Raw genomic sequence first — 25,240 nt, forward strand, 5'->3', positions numbered from 1 at the left:
AAAGAGAAGTCTGAGAACTGCCGATTAGATCATTTTACTCTTTTCAAGAAAAAGACGATTTTAGGGAAAACGCTGAGATTACAGGATAGATTTATTCCGTGGAAGGTCAGATTTACAATCAGAGGTGTTAGGTTTACAGTTTTCTATACAAGAAATACACTATAATTTATTTTCTCTAAAACCACACTTACATCTTACAGTGGCATGTGCTTCTGATCCTCTCTTGTGGCCCCCAAAAAGACCTGTATTGTTTGCTTGGGCAGGAGGAAATAAATCTTTTTTCTGCTTTCCTTGCTTTCATTCCTTCCTGTTTGTGCATACATCCACTCATGCCTTCATTTACTAAATTACTTAAAAAATGTATCAAGCATCAAAAATATATCACATGTGCTACATTCAAGAGATAAAGAAGAGTGAGCTTGTTTCCAAGGTGACTCTGCTTAGTGGGGAACAGAGGCCGTCACTAAGTTTAATACAAGGAGATAATGTCATCGGAAGGATAGATTCAGGGAATTCTGGGAAGAATTGAGTCTGCTGCCGCTGGCAAAACTTCTAGAAACGTGCTAAATCAGTCCTGCTATTTAGGAAATCATTAGGTGAGATGTAAGGCAAGGCATTCTAGGCATAGGAAGGAGTGAGGATGAAAGTTATGAGACTATTGAAAACTTGACCCATTTTGTCAAAGTGCAGAGAATTACTTTTTTTTTAATGTTGGAAAGTGTAAGCATGTAAGTGGTGAGAACAATAATGCAAACTGGTGAGGAGGGAAAGATGAGAATCATTCACATAGGCCATATTATAAGGCTTTGTCTTTAATGCAGTGAAAGCTCTTTGACCACTTAAAGGATAAATTAAACATGGTATAATCAAATCTATATGTAAACAGAATTTTCCAACAGTAGTATCCAATGGCTGTAAGTAGGCAAGATCAGTTAGAAATATATTGTGGTGATGATTCAAGCCAAGGTGGGCACTTGGGATGGAAGGAATGCCTGGGATTTGTACATCTCTCAGTGGGAGTGATATGATTGGAAAATGGACTGTAGATAGGAAGTAATGCAGAGGGAAAACTTTAAGTAAATAGCGATAGGAGCTCTGACGGTATAGTGGGTTACACATTAATCTGCTAAGGTCAGCAGTTTGAGGTCACTGAATACTGCCGGGGTGAAATATTAAGCTGTCTACTGTAGTAAAGATTGGAAGTCTCAGAAACACAAAGGCCAGGTTCTTACATTTCAGACTTACCCTGAGCTTGTTTGATTGTCATATCTCAACAGAAATATCCCTTCAAAGACAGACATTGAACAGAGTCGAAAATCAAAGTACTCTATAGCACGTGGCTGGGGGTTACCAAGAGTTGGGTACAACCTAGGTCAAAAGTGTCCATTTAGGAACACAGGATCAGACCTCTTCTCCCCTTTGGTTCCATAGAACCATTTTTATCCAATGCAAAGTCCTTCTGATGGTATAGTGGGTTACACATTAAGCTGCTATGGTCAACAGTTCTACTTGATGTGGAAACCCTATTCAAGAACGGGGCTCTCCTTCAAAATCACCTGTAGTCCTTTAACTTAAGACTGAAACTCCTTAATATGAAAAGATGGAGCTGACTGCTATTCCCAAAGGCACAGTACCAATTGTCATTGAACTTTGTTTCAGATCTTTTTCCTTGAAGGTGCCCAATGAATGGTGGGCTCAGACTACTATATATTTGCTATTCTAATACCCTCTGTGCTAGGCAGGGTTCTCTAGAGAAACAAAACCAAGAACTTGATAGATGATAGATAGATAGATAGATAGATAGATAGATAGATAGATAGATAGATAGATAGATAGATAGATAGATAGATTTATACAGAGAGAAGGAAGATAGCCAATGATTCCACACAGCAATAGAGATGGCTCAGTTCAACTCACTTTCATGGAACAGTTAATATATTGAATGTCCTTCAACTGGTCCAAGGTCAAGGAAGCAGACAGAGGAGTCTTCCCTCAGGCAAGACAAACAGAGTCTGCCCAAAGGCAGCAGACAGCAGAGTGGTCCAGCAACATTTAGTAGCATGAGAGCTCAGCGAAGCAAGTCTTGAAGGAGTCTTAAACTCTAGCAATACAATCCATGGTTTGGCTTGGCCCTCAGGTGGTGTAGAACACAGATGAAGCAAAGAATTCACTCAAGCAGCAGCATACGGGTCTGATCAGGGAGGAAGGAAGAGCAGGATCGAGCTTTGGAAAGCTATTTATCTCATTGCTCTCCAATCAAGCTGTGACGTGATTAAATTCTGCCCACATGTTCCTATTGGCCTGCTTGGCGAAATAAACCTATCACATCCTCCTTGCTTTATTATGCTATATATTTATCTGGTCGGCATGGTTCTGCCAATGTCAATAAATATTATGGAAAGTTTTGCATCATCACCAAACCCCATTGTTTGTATTAATAATGTCCTGTCATTCAAAGAGTTTAATCTATACAAGTCAACAGTTCATATATTGCAGTTCATAGCTGGCCTTTACTTAGAGAATTTTCTTTTCTCAACTGTGTCCTAAATACTATACCATTGGCTACATTTATGACAATATCAATAGAATTGCCCCAAGCAGATGACTGATGATGTTCTCTAACATAAAATGACAATGTTGTCTCTAAAGTGACACAGAGACATATATAAACCACAGGTATATAAATGGATTTTAGGCTTCCACTTAATTCTAGCCCCAATATAAGAACAATTAGTTCTTATGGCATGGTCCTGCTTGATATTCACAATCATAAAGAGATCACTGAAGCTATGGATGCTATAGCAAAGTGTGTGAAGAAACTAGATGGTGCCTGGACATAAAAAATAATAATGTCTGGAGTCTTAGGGGCTTGTCTTCAAACAAGCAGTCATCTAAGTGAGGCATTCAATTAAGTCCACATAGAAGAAGCACATCAGCTTGTGTGATCCAAGGATCATAAATAACATAATCCAAATCAATAGGAGGAAATGATATTAGAACGTAAATTGTGAACACCTGGTTTACGGAAAGCTATGGATGACAAGTGGAAGTCCTAAAATCCATTGTAGAGCCCACACAGGGTGAATGCCTTCTGACCATAGTCAAAAGATGCGGATAGTCTTGTTATCAGACAGACAGCATTGTAGAGTCAATTATTATAGATATAGTTAGGTTAAAATATAATTATCTTATTTGATCTCACTTTTAATCCATTTAAAGGTTGTTTCAGTTTAAAAAAAAGAGTGAAGGGGATATACTCAAGTTGAAACATTTCAATTGATATTCTGTCCATTGTTGGAGACCTGTTTTTAAATTCAGAAATACCTCCTTTTGGAGTAGGTCTTGTACTAACTGTGACTTGAACTATACTAGGCCTTTCTTCTGAATCTCCATTAGCTGAGTTTGAATCATCAACTTTTTGTTTATTCTACTAGTGCTTAACCATTAGCACCTCTGGGGACTCCTAAACACCGTATTTGTTTTGTTTTGTATACTGAAGAGCTCTGGTGATGATGTGGGGGAAGCTTTGGGCTGTTGTGAGGTCAGCAATTCAAACCCACCAGCTGGTTCTTTGAATAAAGACCAGACTGTCTGCTCCTGTAAAGATTTATGGCTTTCAAAATCCTCTGGGATCATGATGGCAGTGGGTCATGTTGTAGTCAGTGGGTTAAGCATCGGGCTGCTAACCAAAAGGTCTACAGTTTGATCCCATCAATCACTCTGTGGGAAGAAGATAAAACCATCTGATTCCACCTCAGAAGCCCCATGTTTATTATTGTGCCCATAATAAAGTCTGGATAACATTGAGAAGAATGGGAATTGCAGAACATTTTACTGTGCTCATAAGCAACGTTTGCATGGACCAAGAGATGGTTATGCAAATATAACAAATAAATACTGCATGGCTTAAAAACTCGAAGAGTCCACCAGGATTTTGTATATAATATGTCCATTATATATATTAAATCTGTCTCCTGTCCAAATCATCTGACAAAATGGACAGTAGGAAGAACTCAGCATTAGGACCGGAGCAGAGGTTACCAACCCGTGAAGCACAGATGACACAGCCTTGCTTTCTAAAAGTGAGGAGGACACGAAGCACTTGCTGGTGAAGACCAGAGACTTTAGCCTACTCTGTGGACTACAACTCAGTGTAAAGGAGACCGGAATCCTCACAAATGGACCAATAGGTAACATCATGACACACACAGCAAAAAGTTTGAAGTCAGAGATTTCATTTTGTTTGGATTCACAGTTAATACTCATGAAAACAACACTCAAGAAATCAAATTATGTGTTACAATGGGCCAATCTGCTGTACAAGACTTCTTTAAAATGTCGAAGAGCAAGGTGGCCACTGACAGCCAACATGCGTCTGACTCAAGCCATGCTACTTTCAATGGTCTCAGACACATGTGAAAGTTGGATGTCGAATAAGCACGATCAAAGAACATTGAATGCATTTGCATTATGATACTGGCCAAGAATAAACATGATCAAAGGATATTTAATGCATTTTAGATATGGCTTTGGCCAAGGATATTGAAACTACCAGGATCTACCAGGATAACCAAAAATCTGTCTTAGGAGAATGAACAAATAGGTCTTGGAGGAAGTACAACTGACATACTTCTGAGAAGTTAGGATGATGAGACTTCAGCTCACGTACTTGGGGCCTGTTTTCAGGAGACATCAGTCCCTGGACAGGACATAATGTTTGATGAACAGAAGGATCTGAAAGGAGGAAGTGTGTCAAGAACAGTGACTGCAACAAGGAGATCAAATACGATTGTGAGGATGGTACGGGACCTGGGAGTGTTTCAGTGTATTGTGCACAGTGTCCTCACTGTGAGTCAGGACAAGCTTGTTGACACCTAACAACAACAACAAAAACAGTTCAAGCTCACCAGCCACTCTATGAGAGAGAGAGAGAGAGAGAGAGAGAGAGAGAGAGAGAGAGAGAGAGAAATGAAGCTGACTGCTTTAGTAAAGCTTCAGTCTCAGCAACACTAGATTAGTGTTCTCTGTTCTGTAAGTTAAGCATGGAATCGATTTGATAGCTGGGGGGTTGCATTATAGAATTAATTATGAGGCTTATGGGGGATAAATAACACAGAAAAGCTAGCCTAGTTTCTGACATGTAATTGTATAATTAGCACTATTGAGGTTTAAGTCACTAATATAGATATGTGTATAAAATCAACCAGAAACTATAAAAAAACTATTTGAGCTGGTTAGTTTCTTGATAAATACTTCTCCCCACCCTGTCATCTTGTTTGTTTTAATATTTTATTTACCTTTGTGTTTCTGTACCATGATGCCTAACAAAAGATAAAATGATCACATAACGAGGAAACAAAACATAATAAGGTGGAAACAAGCATTTGTTACAAACAGTAACAGAATATTTCTGAGAATGTTGCCCTGCTTAGAGAACATGCTTCTCTTGTGTTCCCTGGCACACATATAGGAAACATACCGTGAGACACGGGAGAGCATTTTGTTTAAAGCCAGTACCACTCCAATGCCCCGCTTCTTTGCTAGCAGATCCAGTATCTCCGCACCCTGGACTTCAGTGGAGATGCGCCCCTTCCCCATTCCTGCAGTTGGGCTGAATGCTAGGCAATCTGAGTGCAGTACCCGCTCCCTTGTCAGGATTTGTTTTGAAAATGATGCATTCATGACTTTGCTGGTGATGGTGTGAGACATGGAAAAGAATGTCCAGCAGAGAGCTTCTAGGAAAGTTTATCTTGCTCTAAAAAGGAATAAAAGTACAAGAAATGAAAAAAAGGGAAATGTTTAAAGAAAAAAAACAAAATGCCATATAGATTTTTCAGTAATAAGTGACATATGTGTTTGGTAGTGAAAAATCCTATTCATCCAAAAGCTGCTGCTTGATCCTGACATGAGCATCTTTAGAATAAATCCATCCATGAGTTACTGAGGGGCCAACCCAACAATTAACCACGCAATAATGTAGCACCTGTCGTTCTCCAACACTTTGCATGCAGTTATTTATATCTTGCTTGTCATTTGTTTGTTTGCTACCTGAAGGTTTGGGAGGGATAGTTAGGTGATGGTCTATAATTATTTTCTTGCCAGCTAATAATCCAAGTTTTTTGACAAGCATTCAATTATATATATATACTATTTCTAATTTCCATTTAAAAATATTTTTGTTTTTCTTCATATTTTCCATAATGTGTGTAAGATATAATGTTCCATTCCTCATGAGTGCATTTTTGATCACTGCCCGGATAATTTTTCTTTGTTCTAGCATTTGTTCATTCATATTAAAAGCCCCCAATGGTTTCTATGATTAAGCTCCATTTCCTTTCACTTTTATAAATCCAGACCAATAGCCCCAAAACTTTATGATGCTAAAGCTTAGTGTTTCAATGTCCCCTTTTCTCTTCACAGATAATGTTTGTTTTTAATTTCATTTCTTTCGCTTTTATTTTGGTCAAAGGGCTTATTATTACTTTCATTATCTACTTTCTATTTATAATAATCAAATCATATTTGTAAGTTTTAATTGGTTACTTCTTATCTTAGGAAATTATTTAAAGCATATTTAAATGCAACATGATGGTACCCTTATTATCTAACCCAGCGGTGATCAACATATTTGTTATAACATGATTTCTGCATATTTTTCAAAATAGAAAAACATCATCAAAGAGCAGCTGAACAAATTCTATACAAAATGAAGTGGTGAGACTGGGAGGAGGGACTGCACTCAATTGCACTTCATTTCCTAAATTATAGACTCAGATTTGTAAGGGAAAGTGTCCAGATAATTGTTAAAGTCAACACATTTTGCATCAATTTGAAAATTTTAGAGCTTTGACACTTGAGGCACAAGCCCTGTTTCTGAGTTGACAGGAAGTTAATGAAACACCAGAAGTTTTGACCCCTTTACCTTACTTTCATTGTCAAACTATATTGTTGGATTTTAAAAACTTTTTATTATAAATTGAGTGAAGGTTTCTAGAGCAGGTCATCAGTTTTACATTCAACAATTTGGAATATTTTGTTTTTTCTCATTCATTGCAATCCTCTCCTTGGTAACATCCCTTATTCCATTTCTTGTTGCACTTTCTGTTTCCAATTCTCCTATCGCCCTAGTCCTTCTGAACTTTGTCCTTGGTAAACGCTGCCCCTTTCATCTTGAAGGGTTGTTTATTTTAAGGTGTTCTTGATTTCTCAGTGCTACTGTTCTTACAAGAATTGATGCATTTGAATTACAGTGCTGGTGAAGAATATTGAAAGTAGCATGGCCAGCAGGAAGAATGAAGAGATCTATCATGGGAAACGTACAGCTAGAACGCTCCTTGAAAATGAGATGGTGGATTTCCTCTCTGTTTTCAGAAGGACCAGTCCTGGAGAGAGATCTCATACTTGCTAAAGTAGATGGTCATCATGAAAGTGAGAGACCCTCGATGAGAATGACACAGAGGCTGTAACAATGGACCAAACATAACGATAGTCATGAGGCTGGCACAGGACTGAGTCGGGTTCCCTTGTATTGTCTATCAGGTCTGTAAGAATTGGGATTGACTCCTTGGTACCTAATGACAACACTGTTTCAAGACTAGGCCTATTAATTATTTGCCTGAAAATTCAGCCATAGAGATGATGTCAGATCCAGACCTGAAGGGTGACCTAGGGCCATATTGTCTCCAGGTGGTGGTTCATCTTCCAGTTGCTAACTGAGCAGTCAACCTGATCTTTTTTTTATGATTTTGATGTGTGCTCCACATTTTCCCCATACTCTACGTAAGGATTGACTACTGCGATCACTTTCATAACTTCTGGTCTTAGCATCGTGACTCCTGAAATGTGCGGGCCCATAAACCCATTGGGCGAATGGATTGCATGTGTCATCAATTTTCATCACCCTTCTTTCTTCTTCCACCACTCTTCTTGCATCACAGAGAGAGAATAATAGTTGCGTCTTAGATCCCTACTCATCAAAGCCGGAGGTAGCACATTTTCTTTGTGAACTTGTTGACTTTGGTATCCCTGGACACAATGACCAGAAGTTCACAGGCCAGGAAATCCATTTCTTCAAAATGTTTGGTATGTCTAAGGAGCATACTTTGTCTCCTGTATGCTCCACCCCATTGATGCACATATTTGCAGCATGGCAAGGTGTAGATCTATTATTGTTTCTATTGTTAAATAACTCTTACTGTGGGATTGTGTTTTTATAACCGTACTTACCTTTTTGCCTGTAAGTCTTAAATTCCTCCCAGTGTCTTCATCTGCTTACTTCAATTTTTTTTTTTTGCCATGGTCCTTCTTATTTCTGAGGTTCAGAGGGATCTCTCACTTGTGAAACACAAAGCCTATCTGCTCGTTCAAGGTCTATGTGTAAAGTTTATGGCTCTCATCCTTCGTGTTTCTCCAAATGTAAGTTGAAATACCTTCACTCCTTATTGAAACCTTTCAGAACCTCTAGAAATAGCAAATTATGTATAATTTAGTTTATAGATCCAGAGAACTAATCTATTTCGCTCACCCATTATCTGGGACTCTCTTGCTAATGTGACCCCCACACACAAGTGTAAGTGAAAAAAATTATAGCTGACCTGTATGTCTTGCCACGTCTAATCTGCAAAGAGAGAGCAAATATAAATGCAACTGGAGAGGCTTTCACCCCCTAGAGGTAATGCCTGTACTTCACCCACTTTTAGTTTGAGCTACCACTTCAGCCCCTAGAAGACTGGTCATGCTTGGTATATTTTGTCCTCTTTTGTTTCCCCAGTCAATAATTCTATTGGAATTCATGATAACTTGAAAACTTTTAGTGCTTCCTGTAAGAAGTTAGAAATCAACCAATTTCCCTTTGAAAGACAGAACTTGCTAACATTATCTTAGGATGAAATATACCCTAACTTTTTGATGGGAGCAGAAAGCCCTGTCTTTCTTCCAGGCTTTATTAGGAGGACAAACAGCCAACTTGTTTGTTAGGCTTGCAGTCCACCATGTAACTGCTAAATGTCCAAAGCTGAATGCCCCTCTAGAAGAAATGAGAAAGTAAGAGAAAGAAACCAATGATTGATGGGATCTGGTCTTTGGCCAGCAAGTCTCGGACAAGTTAAATCTAGCTCTTTCAATGCAAACCAAACACTAACTAACTAATAACAAATACATCTCTAGTTGACGCTGACTCATACTGATCCTTTAGAACTGGGTACACCTGCCCCTGTGAGTTTCAGAGACTATAACTCTCTGCAGGAGGAGAAAGCTCCATCCTTCTCCTGTGGAGCGGATGATAGTTTTTAACTACTGACCATGCCACCACGAGGACTCTCACACAGCCCCAAGCACATAGAACAGCCCCTTGGAGCCACCAGGGCTCCTAGCAATGTAAAGAAATATCAAAATGGTGCATATCATTAACTTCTCTGGCTGCTAACCAAAAGTTGGAGGGTGTAGTCACTTAAAGGTGCCTCAGAAGAAAGGCTTGGAAGTCTGCCTTCTGCCATTAAAAATCCTGTGGTGCATAGTTCTACTGTGATACACATGGTATCATCAGGAGTTAGCGGACTCCATGGTCACTGGTTGGTTTGGTGATGTAAATGGAAGTCAAGCATGGTTTTAATGGTTCAGTGAAACTCTGTGGAATTAGATGGGTTTGGAGAGATAATGAAAATGTATAGTGTAAGGTGCAAAATCGTTTCTGAAAAGCCATAGCTGCACCCAGATTTAGCCAAAAATCTTTAGAAGAACTGTATTAAATCATAGTAAGCACCCAGAGCTCTGGTCTCTGGTACATGCAGAAGTTTTAGGTTATGAAAAGCATATTCTTAAGAAGAAATGGATATGTTAAAATCATCTAGCTTTGAGTTAGTTCTTTTTGTTTGTTTGTTGTCGATTGTTTTGTTTTTGTTTTTTTTATTTTTGCTCAAGACCCAGATGGAAGATGTCAAGAAAATACACTTGTCCCCTACTTCAGCCCTTACCCCCTGTGGATAGACAAGCCTATCCCACTGCATTTGTTTATTCTCAGGTTGATAAGCATGTGCTTACCACCAACAAAACGATGCTGCTTTCACACTCCAGTGACTCTTGGACCATCTGTCCAGGCATTAAGACCATATGATTTGCCCTCAGCCCACATAAAATTGTGATCCAGGGAGATCTCTTGGAATCTCCAATCACAAAAAGTGTGACAATGAATAACAACTCCATGTTTTGTGCAAAAGAATCCAAGAGCCAAGCATGACTAAATAATAGGAACATTTGGGAGTTGAATGGACAAAAAAACAGAAAAACTAGTGTTCTTGAAGAAATGGGTTCTGAACTGTCTTAACTAAGATATTTACTTTAATTTTAAAGCTAGATGAAAAAGAGGATGATTGTATATCTGTAAAAGGAATTGTTGTTCAGTATTTTTTAGTGCAGTGTGCTACAAGTTAGACAAAAGGTGAGTAAAGGCAGTCCCTTGCTTGAGGACAGTCTTCAAATTATTGAAGTGTGAGGCTAGTTCATTGGCTACACCAAGTCAACCAGGAGGAGAGATTATGTAACAGCTGTAGAAAATAGGGGATCAAAAAGTATGCCATTTTTAGGGCCTCATATGACATTTGCACTCAAGGTAGGCACTAATTCTAATATTTTTGTTGGGACTTTTTGAGAATTAACTTTCTTTTTTTAAAAAAAAAAAGTATTTGTATTAGCTATAATTACTTTAGCATATAATTCAGTAGCTCATTCATATTTCAAAGGGTTGTACAATCATCACCACAGTCAATGTTGGAACATTGTCTTCCTTTGTGCACCTATGGGTCCCACACTCGTATCACCTGTTAGTCAATTACCTTTGGCTTCATAGGATAAACTACCACTTTTACTCTATTTCTCTTTTCCAATTGAGGGAAAATAATATTGTAAGAGGAAACACTTGCTAAAATAAATTGACGAAAGAAGTCAACTATTTAAATGTTGATTGCTTGACTATTATCTACTGTATTTGGCATGCTTCAAAATTAACGAATTCATACCAGGTGAAATATGGTTTTAACTATTTCAAATGTTGTTTGTTTCCTAATTTTTGTTATCGCTGTTGTTTTCTTTCCTTTTAACATTGAAATAAAAATCAGAAATAAAGGGTACAGTCCTGAGCAATCATGGAATATTATAGCTTTTTTATATTTTAGAGGTAGAAGATAAAGTCAATTATAATTTTCAGAAACAGATTATCAGAAATGTGTATTTGAACTCTGGATATAATCTGAAATATAGTTCTAAATATTTATACATAAATGGATTTGAGATATAATGGAATAAGCAGTTTCCAATATAACTGATTATTTTTTCTACCAGTATTTATTCTCTGTCCTCTCTTCTCTACCTTCTTACTGACATTGTCTCAGCCAGGTAATGGGGTAAATACAACAAAAGAATGTTCTAGGTCATTGCTAACATTGAAGACACACTCCATATTCCAACTTGACAACGTTAAACTGTGTGGAAGAAGTTGGACATATGGGAGCTTCTTCCTGCTAAATGCAGCTTACCTGTCTCAATTTGACCTTTTGTTCCTTGAAGAGTCATGAAGAGAGCATGGATTTGTAAGGCAGACCGATCTGAGTCAAAACATGTGTTATCCCTGTGTCTCTTGGCAAGTTAACTCACCTCTCTGAGTCTCAATTTTTGCCTAAGATGGTAATAGCATCTATCTTGGGTGAGTACTGCCCATTCTGTTTTATATTTGTCTCCTGGAGCTTTTAGACCTGGCAACACATTTGCAGAAATTAAATAAGATTATGTATAAACATTTATTTAATAGACACTCAATGCATGTTACTTACCTTAATTTTACACTCACCTGGAATTAACCTATCAGTTTGATATACTCCAATTAGAGAGCTATGAGGGTTAATACACAAGAAAAATTCATATTAAGGGCTGAAAATAGTAACTTCACCCCATGATCAATGTATCTACAGAGCAATAGCAAATGTTTAGATTCACTTTTCTTTTACTGTGCTTAATGCACTTAATACCCTCTTTACCCATACCTTCTATGATGAACAGGCCTATGGTGCCCATTTTCAGATAAATAAATACGTAAATAAATAAATAAACAGATTCCCAGAGCCAGCTTGGAAGAGCATTTGATAATCTGAACTATTACGGAGGTGAAATTTCATTACACAGATGGTGACATCCCGATGTCTATCATCAAAACACAGCAGGTAGAAACTATCAGCCAGGCCCATTCCCTTCTATAAAATTACACTTATATTAATGTCACTCCAGATTTCATTATGCGGAAAATGATATTGCACAGGTTTCTAGCACTAGGGGCACGACGGGGGGCTAGTGTGTGGGGGTGGAGCGGTGGTGAGGGAGGGTTGAGTGAGTGGGATGGGGCGGGTGGGAAACAAGATTGGAGGGATCATGGAAACACATGCAGAGGCAGGCAGAGGATGGTAGCTATATACGGATTTTCCACCTTCATTTTGCTTAATAACCTTTTGTTTCACTTCAGATCGATACTTCGCCTTTGCCTGTTGCTGCTGCTATCACAAGCACTGGCTTTCTACATTTCAGAACCATGGTGCACTTCACGGTGATATTTTTGAGACAAAATTAATCAGTGAGGCAACACTACCACACTCAAGAGACACCTGATACATGAGATTGGAAGACGCTGAAATAATGATGAAAAGTACAATATTTATCTAAGCCAGTAACATAGGTATTGTGTCTGTCAAAACATACGTATGAGAATATAGGGTATATATGTAGTGTACCATTCATTATACCTGATGACACAATTGTTTAGATGCAAGACATGTGTTTCTGACTGGAAGAAATTGAGTTTAATACATCATATTCTATCTATTTTATCCTGTTCTCTAATCTAGATTTGTGACTATTTTGGATTGCTACCCATCACATCAGCAATTTCAATCTGCAAGATGAACTTCAAAAGAAAGACGAAGCTTTCTACTCCCGTGAAGACTGCCAGTCTTCGGACCACTCTTGAGGGTTTCTGAGCTGGAGGCAAGTCTTCAGCAGGGACGACAATCAGGATGGGATGTCCCAGGAACGAGGACGATGGCAGAGATTTCCCGGAGCTTTTGGGAGCCCACTGTGTATGTAGCCAAATGTTGCCCTACAGGCATTCTGTAACACATAACTGTATTTCTAGATAAATACCTGTTTTTAAAACTTGCATACACCCTGCCACCGATTCATGCTGTTTCTAGATGGTCTTGCTATCAAAAATCCCCCACAGCCCTTCCTGGTGGAATTTTGTAAAGGCCTTCCTGTGGGAAGCATGGAGATTTAAATTAATTTTTATTAATAAAGATTGACAGGCACCTATGTATAGCCAAGAAACTGAAGAAAATGCCCCTGTATTTGGAGCAGCCATCTCCACCTCTCTCTCTCTTTTCTCTCTCTCTCTCTCTCTCTCTCTCTCTCTCTCTCTCACACACACACACACACACACACACTCCCTCTCTGGTTTTGACATACACATGGACACCATTGAATTACATGTGCAACAGATTAAGAAACAAATGAGGGCACTACTTATACACCTGAACCCTGATATAAAAAGAAGGAAGAAATCACAATGATCATATGAGAATCTCACAGGGTTGGAGGCCAGAGGACAACAATACATGACGGTGTCGTGTCTCACGTGCCTCTTTATTTCCACACTTTTCTTCAACTCACTCTCCACCCCACCCCCTACTCTAGTGAAGCCACTCTTATTTCTGATATGCACGAAGTACTCCAAGAATCTTGTAACTGATCAAGCTTCCTATACTTAAAACAAGCAGACAAATAAAAAGAAAACTACAGCTACGGAGTTGATTCTGACCCATGGTGACTAATTATGGCACAACAGAACTGCTCCTTTAGAGTTTCCTAGACTGTCAGCCTTTATGTAGCACGTCCACCTGTCTTCTACAGGTGCGTTTGAATCACGCACCGTGCAGTTCCCAGTCTAATGTCTACCCCACTGGGTGACCAGGACTCATTGCCCTCGACTTGGGGTTTTAGAATTTACTTCATATTCTGCATCAAGCGTGGTCTTTTCATAAGGTGGATTTATCATCTCTTTATAAACATGAAAAACCCCTAGAATTTCTATGACCCTCCAAGGAAGCAAAGTCTCCTCGTAATGACTCAAGGGGCCTCTCATGTCTCTCTGTGTCTCTGATTTGTCACCTTCTGTGATTCTGTTTTGCTTCCACACACACTTCTCTCAGTCTTCTGGGCTCAGCTAGCGCCCCCTGTGTTCTTGGAGGCCTAGACAATTGTAGAATTTCTTCCACAGCCAAATCTTCTTCTTTGGGGAAGGGTCACTGATGAGCCTGTTGGTCCAATTTGGGGAAGGTGTATGACTTGTTCCCTCCGTTTGTTAAACATGTTGATAGTTAAGTACCTGTAAGCCTTCTGGAAAAAGATCATATTGTGAAGGATAGCCCTTTGTCTTACAACTCCTTTGCCAGTAAACACCATCACTCTTCCCCCACTCTCCAAAAGCCATATCAGCTATTAACTTGTCTTGAAAACTTTGCATCAAATGCTTTGATCTCCTTATTTATTCTCTATTTGCATACTATTTAGATAGCATCTCAGAAATTTACAAATAATTTTTTTCTAACCTATGTGGGTTAGTACCATTTCCATCAATTGGGGTATAACCTCCTTAAATTTATAGTGTTATTTTTGTTCTGTTTTGTTTTGCTTGGTTTTGTTTAAATTTTCACAATACTTATCTCATTGTTGGCAGTCAAGATATAATGAAGAATGGTATAATCAATAATGCAGGTCAATAAGTATTTGCTGGCTGAATGTTACTTTTGTTTTCATGAATATGTGTGCGTGTTGTACAAATATGAGTGTTAGTAAAAATATTGCTCTAAAGCCATATGAACATTTATTAAACAAAATTATCAATGTGAGAAATGAAGGTTTTTCAGCATCGCCTCCATCTAGGTCTATACACTTGTGAAGGTACTGTTTCCATCTCTCTAACTTTTCCTGAAGAATTCTTGCTCTTCAATTCAGACCACATCAAAAGAGCATGAGGGATTCAAGTTATATTCCTTTAAAATGTTCTCTGACTTTTGAGGAGAAAATAGAAGGCTAAAGGGGCAAGATCAGAGCTGTAGGGTGGCAAAGGGTGAGGGTCCTCCATGACATTCTCAAAGAACAGCCCTTGCTTCCCTGAAAGAATAAGTATGTACTCCGTTGTGGTGTGTGTGTGTGTGTGTCCTGTGGTTATTCTGTGTCCTGAGATAATGACTCCTTCGGAATTTCCAAGCATAGCCAAAATAACCCTCTGAGCTGACTTCTCTGCCTTGAATTTAACTGGTCCGGCAGATCCCCTCTGAAGTCACGGTTTTCATCAAACTTGTTTTTGAAGGCACCCCAAAGAGATGCAGACAAGTCTATTACTGAGAGAAGTTTACTGCAGCTATCCATTGATCAGCTAGATATTGCAACATGTTGTTTGAAACAGACCATGTACTTTTAACTAAAACCCTAGTAGGAATGCTTTTTCACCTGCCCATATATGTGTGGGTAAATAAAGATGTGTCTTTTAAAACCTCTAATTTCCCATTCCTATTTTATCTCTTCCAGAAGCCGCCATACTTCTCAGCTACTCCTTTCCTAAGACCTCTTCATACCTCTAATTCCAATAATTTTTCAACTGAAAGGTTCCCTGGCTGTTCTCCCAAGGACTCCATCATGCCTTCTCACACCACGTTTATGCAAAATGCGATGACCAAAACTATGTTGCAGTCTTGATAATATCACCTGCAAAACTTTAAATAATATTTTCAGTACTAGAATGGGGCAATAATGATGGGAAGTTTCAAAACTTAGGGATCCTAAAATTAAGCAACTGTGGTGTCTGCTGACTCTCAGAACGAAAATTCACTAAGATTTAAGATCAGTTGGCTTGGAGAAATGTCTAGAACCACAACGTTAAAATTCAGTGATTCTCTGCAGGTCCTCGGCAGAATGACTCTTGAGGCGTACAAGTCTCAGACCAATTAAATGGGGAAAAATGTACATTAAATAAATTAGTAATTGACACAAATGATGTTTTATTCTTCTGTTTTTAATATCTATAGTTATCTATTTATATACTTATCAGTAATCTATCATCTATATTTCCTTTGACCTTTACTAAATAAGAAATTCTTAGGTTTAAAGTAGAGATCATTTCATTTGTATCTGGCCTTGACCTCAAAAATAAAATTTAAAAAAATGATTGCCTTCATCAAAATGTTGAGTCACTAAGTTACAAAGAATTCAGCCTTTGTTGCCATTAATTTATTTGGACTTTGGTGATATACAGTTAGTCCATGATTTAGAGTGTGTTGTAAGGAGCCGCAGATGCAATTGTCCATTTTAAAAACATCTTACCATTAAGAAAGTGTACTATTACAAAGATGAAGCAGGGACTTGTTAATGCTATCATTTGCATGCCAACTCCCAAAGATGAACAAAATATCAAATTTATAAAGCTACTGATAATAAAAATAAGTAATAATGAACACTATGGTTATTTGAAACTTAAATGGAGCATACATGTATTGCTTCATTTTAGTTGTTTTCATTTCCTTTCTCCATCACTAGCCTCCTGTAGTCTGTGATTGCCTGGCTGTTAGGTTGCGATGATGTGCTGTTTAGTCACTTCGACTCATGGAGACGCCATAGGCAAGAATGGAATTGCCCCACAGTGTTTCTTCGGCTGTATTGTGTAGGACAACAGATTGCTAGGTGACCGTTCCATCAATTACGAAACTGAGGGATACTAGTGCGGCATATACGTGCATTTGCAGGCACACCCACACACATTTCCCTGCCCAACTTCCAAGGATACTTATTGTAGTGTAGTCTAGTCCTCAGCCTTTGCAAACATCTTTCACCTGTCAATATTCACAAACAACATTCAAACTCTCCTCAAGCTCAATATTATAGAGTAATCCTCATGGCTGAGTAAATTAATGAACTTCCATAATATATACCTTTTCTGGAAAAACAGCATTAAAGCGGTCTACCTCTGTGATTAATGTGAATTCCAACTTTCAATCACAAGAAATCGATGTCAATTTAATTAACATAAATTTACATACAATAAAAATGCACATGTGTTCCATGTATATTTGGGGGAGTTTTCATAAGCACACAGGATAAATTACAGCCACAATCATTTTATGGAAGATTTCTGTAAGTCCAAATGTTTCCATATGTATCTTCCAACTCACTCAGGACATTATACACCAACCAACTCCAAACAAATCTAGGCCTAGTCTTGACTGCCAATTTGCATTTTTGGAATTTCTTACACATAGAATTACACACTATGCATATTTTTGTGTCTGGCTTCTTTAATTCATCATAATGTTAATAATTAGGTCATTGTATGTATCTAGATTTGGTTCTAATATTGATGAATGGAATTCTATTGTGAGGTTGTTTAACATTATGTTCATCCATTCACTTTTTGATGGATATTTGAATTGTGGGTTAGTTTTAGTAGACTAGAGAAACAGTTTTATTGACACTTATAAAGATGTAAGAAAGAGCTTTCTTGTCAGAGGGTAGTTGTATATTAAGAAAACATCCCAGCCAAGTCCAGATAAAGCCCATAATTCTTATATTAACCCATATGTCTGCTGCCAGTCCATAAATACCTCTTCAGACTCACCTTGCCACTTGCATTGACCCAAAATGCAGGAAAATCAAGGCCAGTGAGTGAAAACTCTTGTGGATCCAATGGCAGTGGAAACATCACATGACTGTCTGTGGAGGTCTCTGTCTGTGTTAGTCTGGGTTGACTGAAGAAACAAATCCAGACACACTTATATGTATGCAAGAAAAAAAATTATATCCAAGAGTAATTGTCTATAAAAAACCTGACCCAGTCTAGATGAAGTCCATAAGTTCGATATTAGCCCTTAAGTCAGATATTAGCCCCTATGTCCAATACTAGTCCATAAATTTTTCTACAGACTCACACAGTACATGTAATGATTGCTGAAAGCAGGAAGATCACAGGCCAGTGGGTAAGGAGTCGTGCGGAAGCACCTCAGCATTGGTGTGTCTCTCCATGTGGCTCCTGCAGCTCCAGGGCTCTGGCTGCCATCAGCATAGCTTCATGTGGCTTGTCAATAGAATATGAAGCATAGAGAGTGTGTGTGCAGTCCCCAGGGAGGAAGACAAGAGTTCCCAGAATCCTTAGGAGAAGATCATGCCCACACAGAGGCATCATCAGGTTGTAACCTGATTGATAGTCTAGACTCCAACCCTTCACTCTAGTTGACAGATTATATAACTGCCACAGACCACCCCTTGACAGCTTGACACTTTTACACAGCTCTTTAGTCATATATCATTTTAAAACAAAACAGTAATAAAATAATATCTGTACCTAACAGGATAAAACTAAAATGCATACAATTCAATGTGTGTCAGTCTCATTTAAACATAATATTCTATAATTGAACAAAATAAGAATATTCTATGCCTAACAATTGTTGTTAAATGAACACTTACACCCTGGTCTTATAATCCTGAGCATATTCCCCCACCTATTAAAGTTTGTAAACCAGCCACTTCATGCCTTTATCTGCCCCATTTTGGGTATCCAATTTCTGTGCTGCCCACTTACATCAACCCAGTGCTTTGAGGAGACAATCATGTTCTTTGATGTGAAGAATCTTCATTCCAGTTATAACCTTGTTAGTCTGCATCCATTAGAAAAGTCCACTCAAGACAGGCCATCCTAAAGTTGGCAGCAATAAGCACTAATAATTCACCGAATCAAAAATCATATCTTCCTGTGGTTGGATCCAGGTCAATTTAATGTGTACAGCTGCCTTGCTTACCCTCACCAGGGTGCCCACTGGTCAACTGAGCATGGGCCTCGTCACAAATGCTCAACAACCGTAGCCCCCTTGTGCTAGGTCATGGGCTTCAGACCAGTCATCCCACTCCTGTCTTCTCCTCTAGGTCCACGGATCTCATTGGCTAGGCTAAACCCATAGCTTTATTGCTGCATTTCTCCCACTTACACTCAACAAATGGATCCAGGTAGTCACCTAGTGAGCATTTCAGGCTGCTGATTGGATCCCATTAACTTTCATTCCTAGAGAGAAGAGTGCCTTCATGTTTCCAGATTTTTCCAGCTTCAGGGCAAAAAACACTAGCTCAAAATTCCAAAAGCCAAAGTATGCTTTTTTCTTCAGCCTGTCAATAGGGCCCTGGGCAAGTCCTGAGTATTCTAAAGCACTGAGTAGGGATTATCTTTTCAGAGCCTTCTTTCCATGTGTTTTCTAACCCATTTAATGATTCATATTGATGGCTGAAGGCAAGTAGGCTTACAAACTCTCTATTTTACTTCCCAATCATCATTTCTATTAATCATGGTATCAATAACAATAGTCAGAAAAAAGTATAAACCTAGTAGATCCAGATCCTAAATTCTTGAAACAGTCTAACTCAATCCTTATCTATTTTATCTTAATCCTTATCTATACTATTCCATTGATACAAAGTATGGACTTATGCCCCTGACTGTATCAGGCCAGGGCCTTCTGTCAGCTATGTTGACTTTCTGTTAGCTGTTTTCACTAAGCAGCATGTCTCTGAGAAATTCAAGGGGTGATTTTGCCCCCTGAGCTCAAAATATACATTCATCACATTCATTTTTGCCATTTCAAACAGGAAGAATCAATGACAACAACCAAACAAAATGATCAAAACTTTAACTTCTCATATTTTTTTCCCCAGAAAACAACCCAGGAAACTGCAGGGCCATATCTGACCTCTGGCTAGCCAAAGAAGGAAAACTACCATGAGGCAGAGGTCAAATATCCACTCTCCATCTTTATGATTTGTTTGCCTAGTACCCCTCTCCTGGTACCATAATGTGTTAGTCTCGGCTGACTAGAGAAACAAATCCAGACACACTCCTATGTATGTAAGATAGAGGGTTTTTTTAAAAAAAAATACTTTTATTGTGGGCTCTTACATATCTTATCACAATCTATACATTCATCCAGTGTGTCAAGCCATTTGCACACATACTGCCATCATCACTTTCAAAGCATTCTTTTCCCACTTGAACCCCTGATATCAGCTCACCATTTCTTCCCCCTCCCTCCCACGCCCACTCTCCCTCATGAACCCTTGATAAGTTATAGATTATTATTAATTTTATATCTTACATCGTCCTCTGTCACCCCTCACCTACTTTTCCATTGTTCATCCCCCTGAGAGGGGATACCATACTATTTCAAAGATTAAAATGTTCACTGAAAATCTGTCATTTTCCCATTTACTAACATTTTATTTCCAACTAGAAATTTCATAAAGTAATATTCTATGTGTCATCTTTCTTATTCACCTTCCCTTGTCCTCAGTAAGAGAGTTTTATACCAGAATAATTGTACATTACAAAAATATCCTGACCCAGTTCAGATCAAGTCCATAAGTTCGATATTAGCACATATGTCCAATAGTTGTCCATAAATTATTCTACAGATTCATGCAACACTTGAAATGATGCCCCAAAGGCAGGAAGATCATAGACCAGTGGGTAAAGAGTCATGTGGAAGTATCTCAGCATTGGCACAGCTCTCCATGTGGCTCCTCCAGCTCCATGATTCTGGCTGCCATCAGCATAGCTTCACATAGTTTGTCAACAGAATGTGAACCATTGAGAGTGTGTGTCTGGCCTCCAGGGAGGAAGACAGGAGTTCCCAGAATCCTCAGGAGAAGGCCATGCCCACACAGTGGCATCATCAGGTTGTGACCTGATAGACGGGTTAAACTCTACCCTTTCATACAACATTTTACTTATCAAGTTGACATGCATGAAATTATGTAACCTCCACAGATTGGATAATTTTTTTACTGCTTATGAACAAAATTGCCATGAACATTTGAGTACAGCTGCTGGTATGGGCATGGCTTTAGTTCTACTGGGTAGATATTTGAGAGTAAGTTGCTGGGTTATATGATAACTGTATTTTTAACTTTATAGGAAACTTGAAAGAATTTTCCCAACTAATTGTGTCACTTTACATTCCCATCTGCAAATAGGAAAATTCCACTTACTCTACACCCTTGTCCTCAATGATCAACAGGCAGTATACTCACATTTGCCAACTCTGGTCTAAAAATCTGCCTCGACCACTCAGACAGCTCTCTAGACTGCAGTCTAGCCTATTGCTGCATTTTGTATGAAGTTTCATGGCAGAACATGATCAGAACCACCTAATTTTTATAAATGTGTTTCAAGTGTACTAGACAAAAGTGGAACTTTAGATAGCAAAGATTTTTACAAAACAGATAAATAAAACTGATGAAAAAGAATTAAGATTTTTTTGCTAATGCGTTGGATGGAAGATTACTGCTAGGACAGCCAGGTTGTCATATAAATACTTAGTTACATATCAAAGGAACAAAATTCTACTGAAAGTGTGATCAACAGGGTCCAGTTTTAGGCATGGGAATTTTGCAGCATTTTCTCTTCAGCACTGTCCTAAGCAGAACATTTAAATTCTACCAGTATCTTTTTTCTTCAACCCATGTTCCTTTTATAGACATTTTTCTCATAAAGAAAAATAAAAGCAGAGAAAAAATCAAAAAAGGAAATTAAATCACAACAAAACCTTTTGCTCCATCACTGCATCTGCCTTTGGAGTTTCCTCCACTCACTGGGGAAAACACAGGGGAACATGTTTGTCTGCCCAATGTGGAATCAAACACTCGGGCTCTCCTCTGAGAGGTTTTGTTGGCAGGCACACGTGGATCGGCTCCAGGACCAGCAGATTTCGAGCCCCTGGAGGGATGCTAGATTGCAAAGGGCATGGAAGATTGGCAAAAATATTGACTTTGATATTTTATCACTGCACAATTGCAAACAGTAGAAAAGCACTGACAACTGCACCTTTCTAATCAGATGTGACCAGAGGTGCCCAGCATAGCACATACACAAGAGGCTGCAATACCAACAGAGCCCCAAACAGAATGATTTATCTGAGAGCAAGGCAATCAGCAGCATCCCTGCACCTCTCTCTGCTGGATCTCTCTGCTCAACTGTTTGGTAGCAGTTTACAGCTTCCTATTATGGGACTTCTTGACTTCCGGCGATTTTCAGATCCTGTGTTGACCTCATTTGTCTTTTCAGGGTCTTTATAGCATCCCAGACTTTTAGGATTTCAATGGAGACAAGCAAAACCCTAACTACGTTTTTTCTTTCTTTCTCTCTCTACCACCTGTTCAGCTATTACAGATTTCAATTGAGGAGGAACATATTGAATGGTATTCCATAGTTGGAGAAAATTATTTATTTAAGAAATACACGTAGGAATGAGATCATTTTGCTTCAGAATGTATAATCTGGGGGACGGACTACAAAGTGCTAGGGGAGAAAGCATTTAGTGGTGCAGTTAGTGATAAACTACGTCAAACCAAACTTCTCCATACTTTCTGTTTATATGTCTTAGAATTAAAAGAAGGTTTGATCCATGAAATATTATCATAGAAATTAAGTATCTGGCTTCAAAGAAGTTATTTGGCCTAAATGATATGGAAAACAAACTTAATGGTTGTTGAATCACACTCACATAAGTATTATTTTTCTATTTGAATAAAGACATTATTTTAGGCTTGTTTCTCTAAAAGAGCAAAGTCAATATTACGCTTGTTCTCGGTAGGTACCGTCGTTCGTGTCAGTTTTGGCTCATAGCGCCCCTGTGTCAGAGGACGAAACCAGTCCCAGTGCTGGCCATCCTCACAAGTGCTGCTCCATTTGAGCTCATTGTTGTGGCCACTATGCCAATCCAGCTTGACAAGGGCCTCCCCCTTCATCAGTGCTCCTCTACTGTACCAAATACGACATTCTTTCCTGGGACTGGTCTCTTCTGGTAACATGTCCAAAGTACCTGAGATGAAGTCTCACCATCCTTGGCTCTAAGGAGCCTTCTGGCTGTTCTTTAGCCAAGGCATATTTATTTGTCCTTTTGAGAGTTCATGATACCTTCAGAATTCTTTACCAACACCATCATTCACATGCATTGATTCTTTCTTTCTTACTCAATCTATAACTCTCACATGCATATAAGGAGTTTGAAAATATCATGGTTTGGGTCAGGTACACCTTAGTCCACAAAGTAACATCCTTGCCTTTCATTACTTTAAAGAGGCCCTGTGCAGCAGATTCATCCAATGTAATGCATCATCTGAACTCTTGGCTGCTGCTTTAATAAGCATTGATTGTGTATCCAAGCAAGATGCAATCCTTGAAAACTCCAATATCTCTCTGTTTATAATGATGTTACTTATTAGTCATATTGTGTAGATTTACATCTTCTTCCATTTATAGATATGCATGTCTGAATGTGTGTGTGTGTGTACCCTAGTGGTGTAGTGTTTACAAGCTGGGCTGCAATACACAAAGTCTGCAGTTCAAAGTCACTAGCCCGTCCATGGGATTAAGATGATAGTTTTACTCTGGTAAAGTGTAGGAAACTCACAGGGGCAGTTCAACCCTGTCTTAAAGATTTGCTATAAGTCAACATCAATTGATGGAAGATAGATAGATAGATGATAGATAGATAGATAGATAGATAGATAGATAGATAGATAGATAAGATTACCTTAAGGAAAGGGCTTGCAGAGCTGTGGAAGCTGACAAGTATCAAGTCCCCATGTTAGATGCCAGGCTGCAGGCTTCTCTTGACTTGCATAGTTGTAGTGGCTAATGAACCACAAATCATTAAGTTAGATAGCAGGTAGCAAGAACAAGGAATATCAGAGTTGGAAAATATCAAAATCTGCATATCAGTCAGCAAGTTGCTGGCTCACATCCCCATAATTGAATGTCAGGGATAGAGGTAGAGATACACTGCACCCCCTGCTCCCACCCACACACACAGGTGTATAGAGAGAAAGAGGGAGAGAAAGCATGCACTTTGTTTGCAGAATATCCACATATATTAAATGCAAGTCACACTCCCAAAGAAACCTCCTGACATCAGATCACAAAATGAAAGTTTATTACATAATATTGAAACTCATTACCTAGCCAAGTTGGCACATAACATTAAAAACAGTCTATACCTTGTCAACTAGACATCTGTACACAGCTCCTTACACCATACATAATCTAAAAATGAAAACAAACAGAGTCGAGTATATATAACAATAAAAATAACAAGTACACTAGACCCATTTACATGTTAACTTATATCAACAATGGAATAAGGGAGAGAAAGAAACAAAATAATTGATATATATATAAACAATTAATAAAGCAAATTTATAAGACTTTAGAAGAACAGATGGCTTAGAATTATGGTATTGGTGAAGAATGTTGAATATACACCATGGACTGTCTGAGAAGAATAATCAATCAGTATAAGGCTTAGAAGCAAAGAAGCAGCAAAGAAGCAAGTTTGGCTCACGTATCTTGGATATTCTCTAGAGACAACTCTGAGGAAAAGGATCTCGTGTTTGGTCAAGGAGAGGGTCGGAGAAAAAATAGGAAGGCTCTGTAGAGTGAATTAATACCGTGGCTGTAGCAATTGACTCAAAAAGAGCAACCACAGTGAGAATGTGCAAGACCAAGTATTTTGTCCTTCTGTTGTATGTAAGGTTGATATGAGTCAGAATCAACTCCAAGTTTCCTAACAACAATAATAACATAAATTAAAAACTCTTTTTCAAAAGGAGGGTAGTTGCCTGCAGAGGATGGCAGACCTTTTTTTTTTTTTCAGAAAAGGGTCTATGTGTGACTTATCAACATGGACCTGCTGAAGACTCTAAGCACTATTTCCATCTCCAAGCACTTTCAGATCAACCAGACCATGCAGGCCCAGAAAGACAACTGCTTGCCCTGTACTGTGACCCTATTGTAGAGATTTCACGTGTTCTGGCCCTATGCAAAATAATAAACAGCATTTTGAATCACTTGAAAATAGGCCAAAGTACTGCACTCAAATGAAGTACCTGTTCCCTCCACAACCCCAAACCTCCTGTTTAGTTCTATGAGGGACCCATGCAACAGTTTATAATGCACTTCAAAGAACTGTCAGGGAGACGCTGGGCAGTGTAATATAAGATATAATAATAATTTATAAATTATCAAGGGTGCATGGGGGAGGGGGGAGTAGGGAGGGAGGGGAGGGGAAAAAAGGAAAATGAGCTGATTCTGGGAACCCAATAGGAAAGCAAA

Source organism: Echinops telfairi, unplaced genomic scaffold (assembly GCF_000313985.2).
Source record: "Echinops telfairi isolate 266 unplaced genomic scaffold, ASM31398v2 ScPeMD7_7400;HRSCAF=8409, whole genome shotgun sequence".
Taxonomy (NCBI): Eukaryota; Metazoa; Chordata; class Mammalia; order Afrosoricida; family Tenrecidae; genus Echinops; species Echinops telfairi.